The sequence below is a fragment of the Adiantum capillus-veneris genome, chromosome 4, assembly GCF_014529385.1.
Source record: "Adiantum capillus-veneris isolate H3 chromosome 4, ASM1452938v2, whole genome shotgun sequence".
NCBI lineage: Eukaryota > Viridiplantae > Streptophyta > Polypodiopsida > Polypodiales > Pteridaceae > Adiantum > Adiantum capillus-veneris.
In genome coordinates, this window is record NC_140934.1 from 138303122 (window position 1) to 138316254 (window position 13133).

The 13133-nt window shown below is 40.4% G+C and overlaps 1 pseudogene; it reads left to right on the forward strand.

Annotated features, from left to right (window-relative positions):
* Positions 1 to 12243: 12243 nt before the first annotated feature.
* LOC147460048 (uncharacterized) lies at positions 12244 to 12764 on the forward strand (annotated as a pseudogene).
* The last annotated feature ends 369 nt before the right edge of the window (positions 12765 to 13133 follow it).

Sequence of the window (13133 nt, forward strand, 5' to 3'; positions counted from 1 at the left end):
GGATCATCTTTTGACACATCTCGAGACTTTGTTTTTCCAACTCAGTGTATGGGTTTTTACATCCATCTTTGTTCTTTGTTCTTAGGTTCATTCACTCTCTCAACTAGTACATATTCTCCCAAACTTGCACCTTTTGGCTCCCTATTTTTCTTTGACTCTGCCCCAGGGGTCTCCTTTCCGTTGTTGACTTCACCTTCTAGTTTTCTTAAATTTTCCTTGATTTGTTTCAGTTCTTCTCATAAGGAAGTTTGTTCTCGTTCCTTCCTAACTTTCATGTGTACTTTCCTAGCCTTCCAAGTGTTTTGATGAATTCTCCGTTCAAGATTGGGTGCATCTGTTCTCAATTCCTCAATTATTGGTTCATCCATTTCTTTTTGAGATTGCACCCTTGTGACAATCTGTATAGGTATCACCATTCATTTTCAAAACCACTACTTGACACGATAACATGTTCAACATTTTTTTCACCGTTCTATTTGGGTTTTTTGGACAATCATTAATTAAATGAGTAATGCCACAATGTGGACAGTATAGATTCACTCTAATGATCTCCGTATGACGATAGTCTTTCATGAGGTGGTCGCTGCCACACTTGTAGCAAGGTCCTAATGGTTGTGGAGGCGGTCTTGGAGCCACTCTCTATTGGTAGACATGCCTTTGTCTTGCTATGCCACCGTTGGCTATGAACGAGAATGTGCATTCTTCCCAATTGTATCTATCTTCTCCTATAGCATGAGCTATTGTTGGAGGTCCAACATTTGCAATCATGCTCCAAGGTTCTGGTGCTTTTGGCTCTTTGGGTCAATAATATGTTGGACTAGCCACATATCCACTTGGCTCTTTGTAATAGGCAGGCACAGGCACTAAGGATTGCTCCCTTTGATTCCTCTGTAGTGGGTGCCTATCTAATGCGCACACATCTTGCTCCTAGTGGAGGTGGTTGTTTCCCAAAAATTGGCTATGGTCATTCCTGGAAAATTTATTGGTGTATACCTACGTATTGGTGGTACTTGAGGAGGTACTACTTGGGCTGGTGGGGCATAATGTCGCTCTCTCACATATCCCTTGTTCTAGTAACACTCTTTCATCCCATGATTAGTCCATTTTTTTCAATGGAACACCACTTGGGTTGCTTAGATTGGGGATTAGAAAATGGTCTTATCGTTTTGAGAACTTCTTCAACAAGATGCTCCTGATTTACAGCTGACTCGTTCTTTTGTGCTGATTTTGTGGACTTAGATCCACTTTGCTGTGATGACGAATCATCACCTAAATCCTTATAGTCACCTTCCTTGCAGACATCACAATTGTCTACTAGGTATAGAACCTCGTTGATCAACTCATTTAGAGTTAAGATCTCATTTATATGCAAATCCTTCTAAAGGTCCACAACACTGAGTCCTTGGATAAATGTCAACGTGAGTCTGGAATGTGTTGGTAAATCTTCCACATGGCAAGATTTTACATAGCGTTTCAACCTCAAGGCTGATTTTCTGACTGATTCTCCTTGTTTTTACTTAAATCTATGGATTTGTAAGACTGTGTTATGGGCTATCCCTCTTTGAGATTAACTCATGAAATACCTCCTCCATTGACTCGAAATCTCTACACTCAAAAGAATCAAACTAGGTGGTGGAATCCTCCTCCCTCTAGAGTTAACCCAATTCTTGCAAAATGCATGGGAAAGTCTAGGACTTCCTCAACCGTAATGACACGCATGAATGCTGCCACATGGTACCTTGGATCCTTACTTCCAGAATATTTCTTGTTAACCCATTTTTGGATTTGAGAAGGTCTGATCCTCCAGTGATCCATCATTCTAAACATGGGATCCCTTATTCCTTCTCTATAAGCCCTTTCTAGACTACGATATGGTACATCTTCCTCCCCTAGGGGTGCTCCTAATCCATAGGTCTTGATTGGTTTAGCAAGTGGTCGTTCCTCTGCTCGACACCTTTCTTCTTGTTCTCATTCTCAATATGGTGCTTCATCCCTAGTTGGATTTGAAATTCTCATTCTACTCTCCTCCTAGTATTACGGATGGAGTGGTGGTTTTCGTGGTGTTTCTACCCTTAACATGGCCTGATATCTACCCCCCTTTGGTGTTCAGGTCTGGCGTTTTGAACTGCTTGAGCCTTGCTTGAAATGATACCAGTGAAGTTTGAAGGTAATGGCTATTTATTTAATTGCAACAATGTGGTTTTGTAATCATCTAAGAAGGGATTTATAGACTTGCTAGGGGTTTCTATGGGTTTTTTCTTCTCTTCTGAAGCCTGCACCAACAATTCTAGCATTATCACTCTCTTTACATCTTTTGGGTGAATTGGCTCGTATTCCCATCCATACTTATCAACAAAAATACTATGGGTTCCAGCCATAGAATCATACAAAAACAAGTAAATGACTTTTTTAATTCTTAATTCATTCACCTGGGGTTCCATGCACCAGTAGTATGAGGAGATTCTGCCCTCCTCGTGTTTGTAGATCCTAAGATTTTCCTAATTTGTAGCCATTCTCTCTACTCTCTTGTCATGAATGTAGAAGGCTCCGGAAAGAGTGAGTTTAGGAGGTAATTCTTGGGTCTCCATTACAATCTTCCCTTTTGCTATGTTGTCTCCATATTGATTGTAAATTTTTGTGTCTTTTACAATGAGATAGCGTTTTCCCTCCTCATCGTGGAGACTATCACCATCGTCAGTTACCATGCTTACTGCTGCCAATCCTCTTGCTATCCGTTCTTCACTAGAGATGCATTGACATCCTTGAACATCAGCATATATCAAAGCTCCATGTGCATTTGTTCCCTTTAGGAAGATTGTTGTGTACTTTGGTATGTTTAACGGTTTTTGGGAGGTGCTACCCCCATAGCCCCTTGCTATTGCAAACCTTCAACTTGTTGTTTAGCCATCCATTGATATTATCCTTTGGAAGAGGTGTCAGTGTTGCTACCCTCTTCTATGATTGGTGCTAGCGGATCTATCCTTGCTTGGTTTACACTCTCTTCTATCGACACTAAGCTAACCTGATCTCCTACCACTCTTAGGTCTCTTTGAAGACACCCATTCGATCTCAAATTCATCAAAACTTTTACTCAAGTAAATTTCAACCCAAGCCTCTTACCTTAGAGGCCTGCTCGTAACTGTTCTTTGTTGTGATTTGGTTTCCCACCGCTTCTTCAACTTGTAAAGTCCTTTGCACTCCAAAATGATCATCAATGTGCAGAATCTTTGGTTTGGCTATCTATACACAACTTTGACTCTGCAATTCTTGGCTAAACTAGTGATTCTCACTTGAGTTCCCTATAATGTAGATTGGTGTCACTAGAGGGTTAATCTCAACCCAACATATGTATATAAGGACTTGATTCCCTCTATGCACTGGTTTGAAAGGACAATGAGATCCTAGGGTTCCAATAAAGACTTATGAACCACCAAGTTTATAGTCTGGTCCTATACTGGGCCTGTAGACATCATACATGTATGATGTCTAAATGCTCAGAATTAGCTCAAACTTGAATCTTGTACTCTCCTTGATATGCTTTGTTCAAATCTAGGATTACTTTGAAGTTCTAACACTTGTAGGTAGGTCAATCTCTCCTATGTAGGCCTTGGTTGTTTCTAGCTTCTTTGCGAGGTTAACTAAGACAAAAATGATCCAAATGGGGTGAAACTTGGTCCTTAAGCTTGTTTTGGGGTGTTAAGGGATGTAATTTTTTGGCGAGCACTTTTTGGAATCTGACGAGCAGATTCCAAAAAGATTCTCTCCCTTCTCAACTTTGTTCCCTCTCACTACCACCCAAGCTTCTTCTTCTCCATCGTCATCTTCCTCTCTCTCTCTCTCTCTCTCTCTCTCTCTCTCTCTCTCTCTCTCTCTCTCTCTCTCTCTCGCTCAGATATGTGTGTGCTTTGACGATGGTTGTACGTGTGTTAAAAAAAAAAGGTGGTGAATGGTTCTATCACTATACCACTCAATTATCTTCTTCTCCATCATCATTTCTCTCTCTCTCTCTCTCTCTCTCTCTCTCTCTCTCTCTGATATGTGTGTGCTTTGATGATGGTTGTATGTGTGTTTAAAAAACAAAGTGGTAAATGGTTCTGTCACTATACCACACAAGCTTCTTCCTCTCCATTGTCATCTCCCCCCCCCCCCCCCCCCCTCTCTCTCTCTCTCTCTCTCTCTCTCCTCTCTCTCAGATATGTGTGTGCTTTGATGATGGTTGTACGTGTGTTTAAGAAAATATATGATAAATGGTTCTATCACTATACCACGCAAGCTTCGTGTGGGATGGGTGTCTAACCTCACTCCTATCTTATTGCAGACATAGCGAGAACCACAAATATAATTGTCAATCCATGGGGCGGAGCTGACTCGACTAGTGCATAAAGGCTACAAAAGGTTTTCAATCTCTTGGAAAACAAGAGACAACTCGCATCTAACTCACGTTACACTCAAATGACAAAAATCACCAAAAGCTAGTCACTAATCAACAAACAAATCATAAACTTTACAGCATCAAACGACATCCAAACATTACAAAACTTCTAGGACATGTTTATAAGACCTAAGCACACATGCTTATGGTCTCAAAACTCACTTTAGGTCAAGTGAAAAAATCACGATCATTAACAACAGTGAGTTTTTGACGTAGTTGTTTTTAACCCAGATGCATCTAAATGCTTAGCAATGATGCCACAATACCCTACGTATACTTATTTTATGATTCTTAAGATTAGATTCCTACTTATGATGAAATTAGTTTGCGGGTTAGCGACGCCAAAAGCTACGGATTACCATGAAATGCTTACGTCAATGCGTAGAGCTCTTACCTGCGCTTGTAATGCAACAAACAACACTACAATGTGACAATTGGAAAGGGAGTAGGAAGCGCAAGGAGAGAAGTGAGCACTATTAGCTCACACTGTGTTTCTATTATCCAAAAACTTCTAAAAATACTTACAAAAATTGGCTTTTATATCGTAGCCAAGGTTTTTGTGGTCAAAACTAATAATCTGGGAGCTCTAACTAAAGATAGGTTGATACAATCTGGAAGCTTGTAGCCCTAGCTCATCAATTACACTATTTATCTAGAAAGTAGGATGTACAACATTCCCGAGTTATCAAAATAATAAGTTTTTTTACAATAAAAGCTCCGAAAAATGTTATCCGAGTTAGCTTGCTGCTAACATTCCCCCCCTCCTCGACTATGTCGTCCCTTGACACAGCTTCATGGACTGAAGTAATGTTCAGATTGACGGGCTGGCGAGGTGGTGTTTAAGCGCATCTAGGGCTTTTTCATATTTGATTCTTCTTTCTTTGGCTGGGACTTGCAAAAATTGCATGGTGACTTTGTTTTTAAGCTCAATGGCTGAATAGGCAACAAACCTTGATTTAAGGTTTCTTATCATCACTGGCCCAAATATATTCATTCACCATGTGAAGAAACTTGTATAGCATGCTTCTTCAAATGCCAACATATTGCTAGATTGCAGAAACATGCATCTGGCGTAGAAGCCGTAAAGGAATTCTTCTGAAGGTTGTCCACTTAAATCATAACATAGACCTTTATTGCCTTCGAGGAAAGACATCCATGGTGCTCCGGCTTGCTCAAGCTTGTGAAAAGTTTGAATGTAGGTAAGCAGCATTCTCCAAATCTTGTACAACATTGCAGGGAGTCTCTTGAAGAAGGTCATGGCGCCCGTTAGGGTTTTCACCATGTATTCTTCTGTTGCTGGTCCTTACTCTGGAGCTGGTAGTCGCGGGTAATTCAACCATGTCAGACTCTTCTTTTTTAGTGCATTGTATGCTTGCCATGTCCTTACTCTTGATACATGATAGAATGTAGGGTCTTTCTGAAGGGCTGCAGGTGCTCTTGTAAATAGAACTAGGTATCTAGAATTCTTGTTCAGCTAGTTCTTTCTCCACTTGGGGTGGATATACTCTCAGCCTACTACTTGCATATCCTTTTATAGTCTTTCCTTAACCTGTAGTAGCTCCACTTTGATCAATGGGTAGGGTAGGGTGATTGCTGATGCCACTGAGCATTGATTTGGTTGGGTGTGAGCTGAGTTACATTTACTAAGTGGAGAACTCTCAATTCCGAATCCATTGTTGCTTTCCATTCGACATCTATTTATTGGACAATCCATTCTTTTAGTGCATCTTCCTCAGTTTTAGAAAGCTAGACCATGGGCACTTGATTGGGTTCAGTGAGTGGTACTTGAAAATTCGACTCTCCTGCTAGTCCTCTAGACGACTGTGTTTCCATATCAGCAAATGAGACTGAGGGTATGTCGATGGCTGGTTGTTCAAAGGTTCGTGGTTCATCCTGAGTTTTTGGTTGTGTCTCTCTTAGCAGATGATTAGCTCTCTTTAATTACTCTATTTCTTTGAGCAATTGCTCCTCTCTTTGGACCTGCATCAATACAAGGTCTCGTCTTTGCGATTGTTCCAGCTTTAGCTCTAGCTCAAGGTCCTTGTTCCTCTTTTCTAAAGTCTTGTAGACTTCATTTGTTCCCTTGATTGAGACGACAACAGGGTTTTCTCTTATCTTTCTTGAAAATGCTGCTTGATCATTGATTATTGCTTGGAGTACTGCAAGGAAGCATTAGCTACATCGAGCTGCACTTGGATCTTTTGTACTGACAGAGTAGTGGCTAGAAGTTTACTGGTTACTTCTGTCAAGTCGTTGATCTTTGCTTTTGTAGGCATCAAATAATTTATTCAGAAGCTCTCCTAGCTCTTCCATCTCTTTTTGTTGCTTCTCCTTTGCAATCTGGTGTTGTTCTACTTCATTTTTCAACTCTTTGATCTGCCTTTGAAGATCTACAATATGTTCATCCTGTTGTCTAGCTCTCCTTGTAGAGCAACAATGACTGGTTCAAGATCCTTAGCCTTAGCACTGTGGCTAAGTGCTGTTGTTTGCATCTTATCTGGCATCAGCAGCATTTTCATGATGACTTTGTCATTTGTTTCCCAATCTTCAGGGTCTACCTGCGGTTGTTTAGAGGTCTAGGCCGTTTTAGTCTGTCGGTCTTTGGTTGGTGCTATGGATTTTGCTTGTGGCTGTGGAGGGGGTTCTACTTCTCCTCCTTGAGGCGTTGCGGATGCCTCTACTGATTCTTGTTGCATTGTTGTAGAAGGTCCAGCTTCAGTCATTTTTGTTCCCTTTGGCTGTTCAAAACTGGCTTGTTCCTGTTGTTTCCCTTTTCCCTTTGTTTCCTTGCCTTCATTGGGTTTAGCAGTTGGTGAAGGATTTGGACTTGGCATGGGATGCTTCTCTTGCTCCATAGTGGGTGATGTGGGTCTTGGAGAAATATCCGCGTGGTCATGATGTGAATCACTTTGTTCAGGAGCTTCTGCTTGTCTCTGTTTCTCGGCCACTTCTTCCTCTACTTTCCTTTGAGGTTCTTGAGCTTCTTTCAGCTTTAAGGCTTCTGCTTCCGCATACATCCGCTCAAGAAAATCCTTGGGATCCTCTATTCCTTTCCTTGCAGGGTTCTTGGTTCTTGGCCCCCTTATATCTCTCGGACTCCATCTTTCAGGGTCCTCACTTATAGCTTGGTGGTTTCTTTTGTATGTCTGCTTTTCTCTTTCAAATCTTGCCTTCTTTTGCAGCGGTTCTTCTTGGTGAGTTGCTACTACTTTCTTTTTCATTTCTTCAATCCTTGTTTGCCTTTCTTCATTGTCAGAATTTTCACTCCTATGAAATTTATGGGAACTTTCTGCAGATTCCTCATCTGACTTGTACATTCTCTTTGTTGATCGAGTGGTCCTTGGAGAAGGTTGAGCAGACACAATCCAGGTATTCTGATCTGGGGCTGGAGGCAAATTATTAACCATTCCAATAGCATGATATGCTATTCTTGTTAGCACTTCTAGAGAACCCAGATATGTGATCCTGCCCTCTTTCTTTGTGACCTTCAGTGTTGTAAGCACATACTACGCATGATCAATTGTCTGCCTGGTTGTCAACTTCAATACTTGGGTGAAGGTAGTCGCAACCGCATGGTGTGGAGTTGTGTCCCGTGGCGGTCTCTTTGATAGGAAGTGGAAATTTTGATGGTAGAGGTGGGCTGGATCTTTCACATGTCTTTGGATGAGATTATAAAAAAAGTGGCAACATTAGTATCTTTGGTAAAAGTACCTACTATCTTTCTATCTCTGGCCCGCATTGTGATACCTTCAGTTGGCAGCGTGAGTGCCTTGGCCACTATCTCTTTTGTGATTACCAGTTCTACCTTTTGCCCTTGTTGATCAGTGATTTGGGTTGACCCATCTTCTTTGATCGTGGACAGTAGTTCATATGCCTTCTGGAAGTACACATTGCATGGGTCCTGGTCGTAGAAATCTCTCAGGACTAGCCTTCTATTGGCTTCCTTGGTGTCTGGCTTGGCAGCTACATCATAAATCTCTTTTGGTAGCATTTGTAGTTCTACTTGGTGTCCTTCTTCGCTCTTGAATCTGCCAATGAAAACCGTTGTGTTGTTTTCTTCAAGCTGTTCTTTAGATAAGTAAGTTGCCTTTGTTGTCTTCACTGAGCTTGGACCTAATTGGTATGGTGGCAACTAACTAATACAGTGTCAAAGTTAGAAAATTCTCTGAATTTTGCTCTGAAATTCCTTGAGTCTGAATTGCTTACAAATGATGTCCATTTTGCTTCAAATCAAGTTAGGAGCATGCATAGATGCATAAAAACATGTAGAGATCACAATCATACAGTTCAGGAAGAAATTGCAACAAAAGTAAATAATCGCGATTATTTACAACTAGAATTTTTTTCCAACTTTTTGCATTTTTGACATCATTCGCTTGAAACATGTGGCATTTAGGTGCTCTGAGTAAAGCATGGGATCATTTGAGTGCACTGGGTGAAAATGGTGCCAGATTTAGGTCATTAGACTCGAAAACAATAGATATAAAGAGATTTTGAATTTTTGAGATCCAAACTTGCTCAAACTTGATCAGTGGACTTGGGACATTATGTTCTTTAGTCCCATAAGGTCAAAGTTTCAATTTCCACCCATTTTGGTAAGAAAGTAAATAATTGCGATTATTAACTTTTTCATCAAAATGTACATTTCTTTTGTTGCAACTTGGTTCTAGGCATGATGTAAAATCTGTGTTTGAGATATGGGGTGATTTGAATCAAAAAATATGACAGATAACTCAAAAATTGGATCGAAAAGACTTTGGTTCGTTTTTTGACAATTTCGAGGTTTTCTTGATCATTTTGGCTCATACTTGACATGCGGTATGTAATAGATGTGTACAAGTGATAGGTGTAGTGAAGAGATCAATTTCAAGCCAAGCGAGCACAAAAGTAAACAATCGTGATTATTTACAGCAGCCACTTTTTTTTTGTAAGAATTGATAATTTCTTGACCTAAACATATTTAATACATCTAAAACAAGTCCTAAAATGAATTTGGTAAAGTTCGGTCTTGTCGGCATCATTTCGTGCTCTTGTCGACTTTGAAATCACCGATTTTTGTGATTATATGGCATGTGGAGTTGGTTAGTCACTTTTGAAGCTATGGACTTGTCCGCTATATAGTCCTGATGCTACCATCCAATTTTGGCCCATTTAGAGTCAATTTGACTTCATATGTCAAATTTGACACTTTGTAGCCTTCGAGCTGTTTTCTGCTGTTCAACAGCTTGCCTTGACAATTTTCATGAAACCATCCAGGTACATTGTGTATAGACCTAGTCTATAAGCTGTCTGTGGAGTCATAATCCAATTCTGGCATATGGCAAAAACCTAGATTATGTACTTGGGACCCCCCCTCCCCCCCCGGACGCCTACCAAATGGTCATCTGGTAATACAGAAGTGTTCTATTATATAGGGGCATGCTACAGTTCAAGCCTTGTCTAATTTGGTTGAGCTGACAGGCTACTATGGTCAATTTTGTGTCGTAGGACTTCGTGCACTGTTGGGTTTCTAGGGTTTTTTCCTGAGCCTAGACTTGCTACCCAGCCATATAGAATTGTTCATTGATAAGCTTAGAACTTACCCCTCATGTCTCGTGTGAGACGGCGCTGTAAATGGATGACTATAGAATCCAACAGTCGCGCGCAAAGAAGGCAGAAAGCTCTCTCCTCCAAGAGTGACTAGTGGAAATGAGGTTATTTTGGGCTACCTTGGATATCTACACTCGGACTTCCAAATCTATTTTTCCCCAAATTCCCTTCTTAGTCCTACTAAAAATCTTTATTAGACTCAAAAATTTCTGCAATCAGATTTCGTTAGGTCATTCTGCAAGAATTTGCGAAAGTAGGTCTTGGCGGCCTAATTTAAGCTTCCCGCTTCCATCTGTCGGTTCGATTGAAATTTTTTTGTATGTCCGCCTTGTCCTTCTGATCATCAACGTATCTTCAATTTCTTCATTTGAGTTCATTTGCTTTTTATTATTAATTTTTGACCTGTTTATTGAAAAAATTCAAAGAAAATAATTAAATGTGCTAAAAAATCAAAGTAAAAAATAATTAAGAAAATCCATTGAGAAACACTACTTTATTTTTTTTGGTGGATTACTCCATTTTTAAGTTCCAATATCAAGAAAAAATAATAAAAATAACAAGAAAAGACCATTTTTGATGATTTTCTGATAGTGTATACACTTTTTACACACATCGGGGAAATGTTATCAGTTAAATTTCCCCTGCTGATGACTTGTTAAGGGCATTACTAGGTAATTTTGGAAAAAATTACACATTAACATCCAACGTTTTCCTCCCTCTTCAAATATTGCCCTTTTAATTACTTAGTTCCTTTCCAAACCTTCTAGATGGCGTACTCTAGGACGACTGTGTGCATTGGTTGAACAATTGTGTCTATGCATAGCCTTGGTTGGCTCTATCATGCGTTGAAGATCAATGCAATTGAAACCATTATTCTATGCAAGAAGTGAGTCTTGAGGAATTAGCTCAAGGGTTTCTGAGGTCGAGGTTTTTGTTTGTTGTCTTCCAAAGAGAAAATCTTGTAGCTTTTATGCTATGCAAGAAGTGAGTCTTGAGTAATTAGCTCAAGGGTTTCTGAGGTCGAGGTTTTTGTTTGTTGTTTTCCAAAGAGCAAATCTTGTAGCTTGTGTGCTCTTTGCTTTATTGTCGAGATTTTTGTTTGTTGTTTTCCAAAGAGTAAATCTTGTAGATTGTGTGCTCTTTGCTTTATTGTACCGTTAGGTCATGGGTTTGGCATGCTCATTTCCTGAGCTATCGTTATCAATAATGATGGTTGTTGAGCTTTAACACCAGTCCTATAATTGGACACTAAAGTGTCCTGAGACACTAAAATGTCCTGCAAACACTTTAAAACATGTGATTTTTTTGGAAGGGAGCATTTATCAAGACTGACTGGAAAGCTATCCTAGGTTGCCTCTCAAGACTTGAAAAAATGTCCTAATTTTTTTAAAAGCAAAAAAACCTCCTAATTAGCTTGTAATTAAAACATTTTTTGGTGAAATTTTTATGCTTTCATGGCTTTGGCTATGGAGCCTTGGAGGGCAAAGGGTTGGCAAAGGGGAGCCATCGGATGGCCAAGCCTATCCAATGGTTCAAATTGAACCCAAAAAGGAGCGTGTCCACACTTACCCAACCTAGCAAAAATGCCTGGCTAATAGAGTTCTGGAGCCGAAACCCGTTTTCTGGTCAAATTTTCTCGCAGGGAAACACTCTCAGACAGTGCTGCAAATCTCTGTGCACAATGCGCGATGGTGAGAGAATGGGAAGCACTACTCTTGGCTGCACTTGCACTAGGGTATGGTAGATCCTCCTTGAAATTTTTCCATGCTTTAGAAGGTCGTGAGTTGCTGTATCCGGCCACAAAGTTTGGGCTTGCATGGGCAAAGCGAACCCATCCTCTTGATTGGCAAGAAAACTGTTATGCATGCAAGATACTGTCATTCAATGCATGCAAACGATTGTTCAAATATGTCTTTGAAGGAGATTCCACTGTGTACATGCTATCATGGGAGTCATTGCAAATGCATCTTGCTGATGCAGGGGTGGACACTCGTCAATACATTGCAGATGTAAATGATGAGTTTACTTTGGCAGAGTTTTTGGCATCACAAAAGAGGGATGCTCTTAATGTAAAGTCAAATGTATTATCAAATGTGGACATGCTACTTGCATCTGAGGCGGTTGAAATGCATTTTGAGTATGATTATGTGAGCAATGTGATGGATGCTATTGATGATGCATTGAATTCCGATGTTGTGAATATACATGAGAATTCTTTGGCTATGGATGTTTTGGGCGTGTCTCACATTGCTTCTATTGCAAGCTTGCCTCTTGTTGGAGTGCCTAGTGTGCCCTCTCTAGTTGCTAAGAGAGGTCAACCTCCTAAGAAGAACATTGTGGGTCGAGGCCGATCAAAGGTAGTACATGCAAAAGAGTGCTTTGGTAGTCATGTGGAGGCAACTAATGTGGATGCCTCATCACTTGGTACTAGCCTTCATGCCAAAGTAACTGTTGGGATTTCCAGTGATGAGGGTCTTGTAAGACATTATGATGTTGGAGTTGTGGAGGTAAATGCAAGGAGGCAAAATGCTCATGATGAGAGTAGTCATGCTCACAAGAAGGGAAAGAATATTCTCAAGAAACGGGGCACTTCACGGAAACATGTCGTAAAGAAGGGTAGACCTGTGGATGTTATGCAAGATGGTGATGATTCTGGAGATGAACATGCATCCGTGGGCGAGGAAGAAGAGTGTGAAGATGAGCTTTTGGAGGCAGAAGGCCCTGTCTTGCGGGATTCCGATGATGAGGGTGATTGGTCAAATGCCCGGGGCGGTCACTTTTTAGAATGTGTATGATATCACGTGAGTTAATCGGAGAGGATTATTAAAAGACCAAAATGTATAAAAATGTATACATATAGAGGGGTGTGGGGGTTTTTTAAATAGGCTCATAGTGTAAGTATAGTATGTATATTGGGGTATTATTAATTGCCTCTTGAACGCACGTGGTATAGGGGTCTTTTGATAAGTGACTGACCCAGGGTCAAATGTAAGCTTTCCAACCTGGAAGAGTGGTGATAAAATTCTTGTGGAGCCTGAAGGAACTTTCAAAAGATTACCACCGTTTGTAGATATTGTGGGTCCAGACTTAGGGCAGGTTCCAAGAGAGCTTA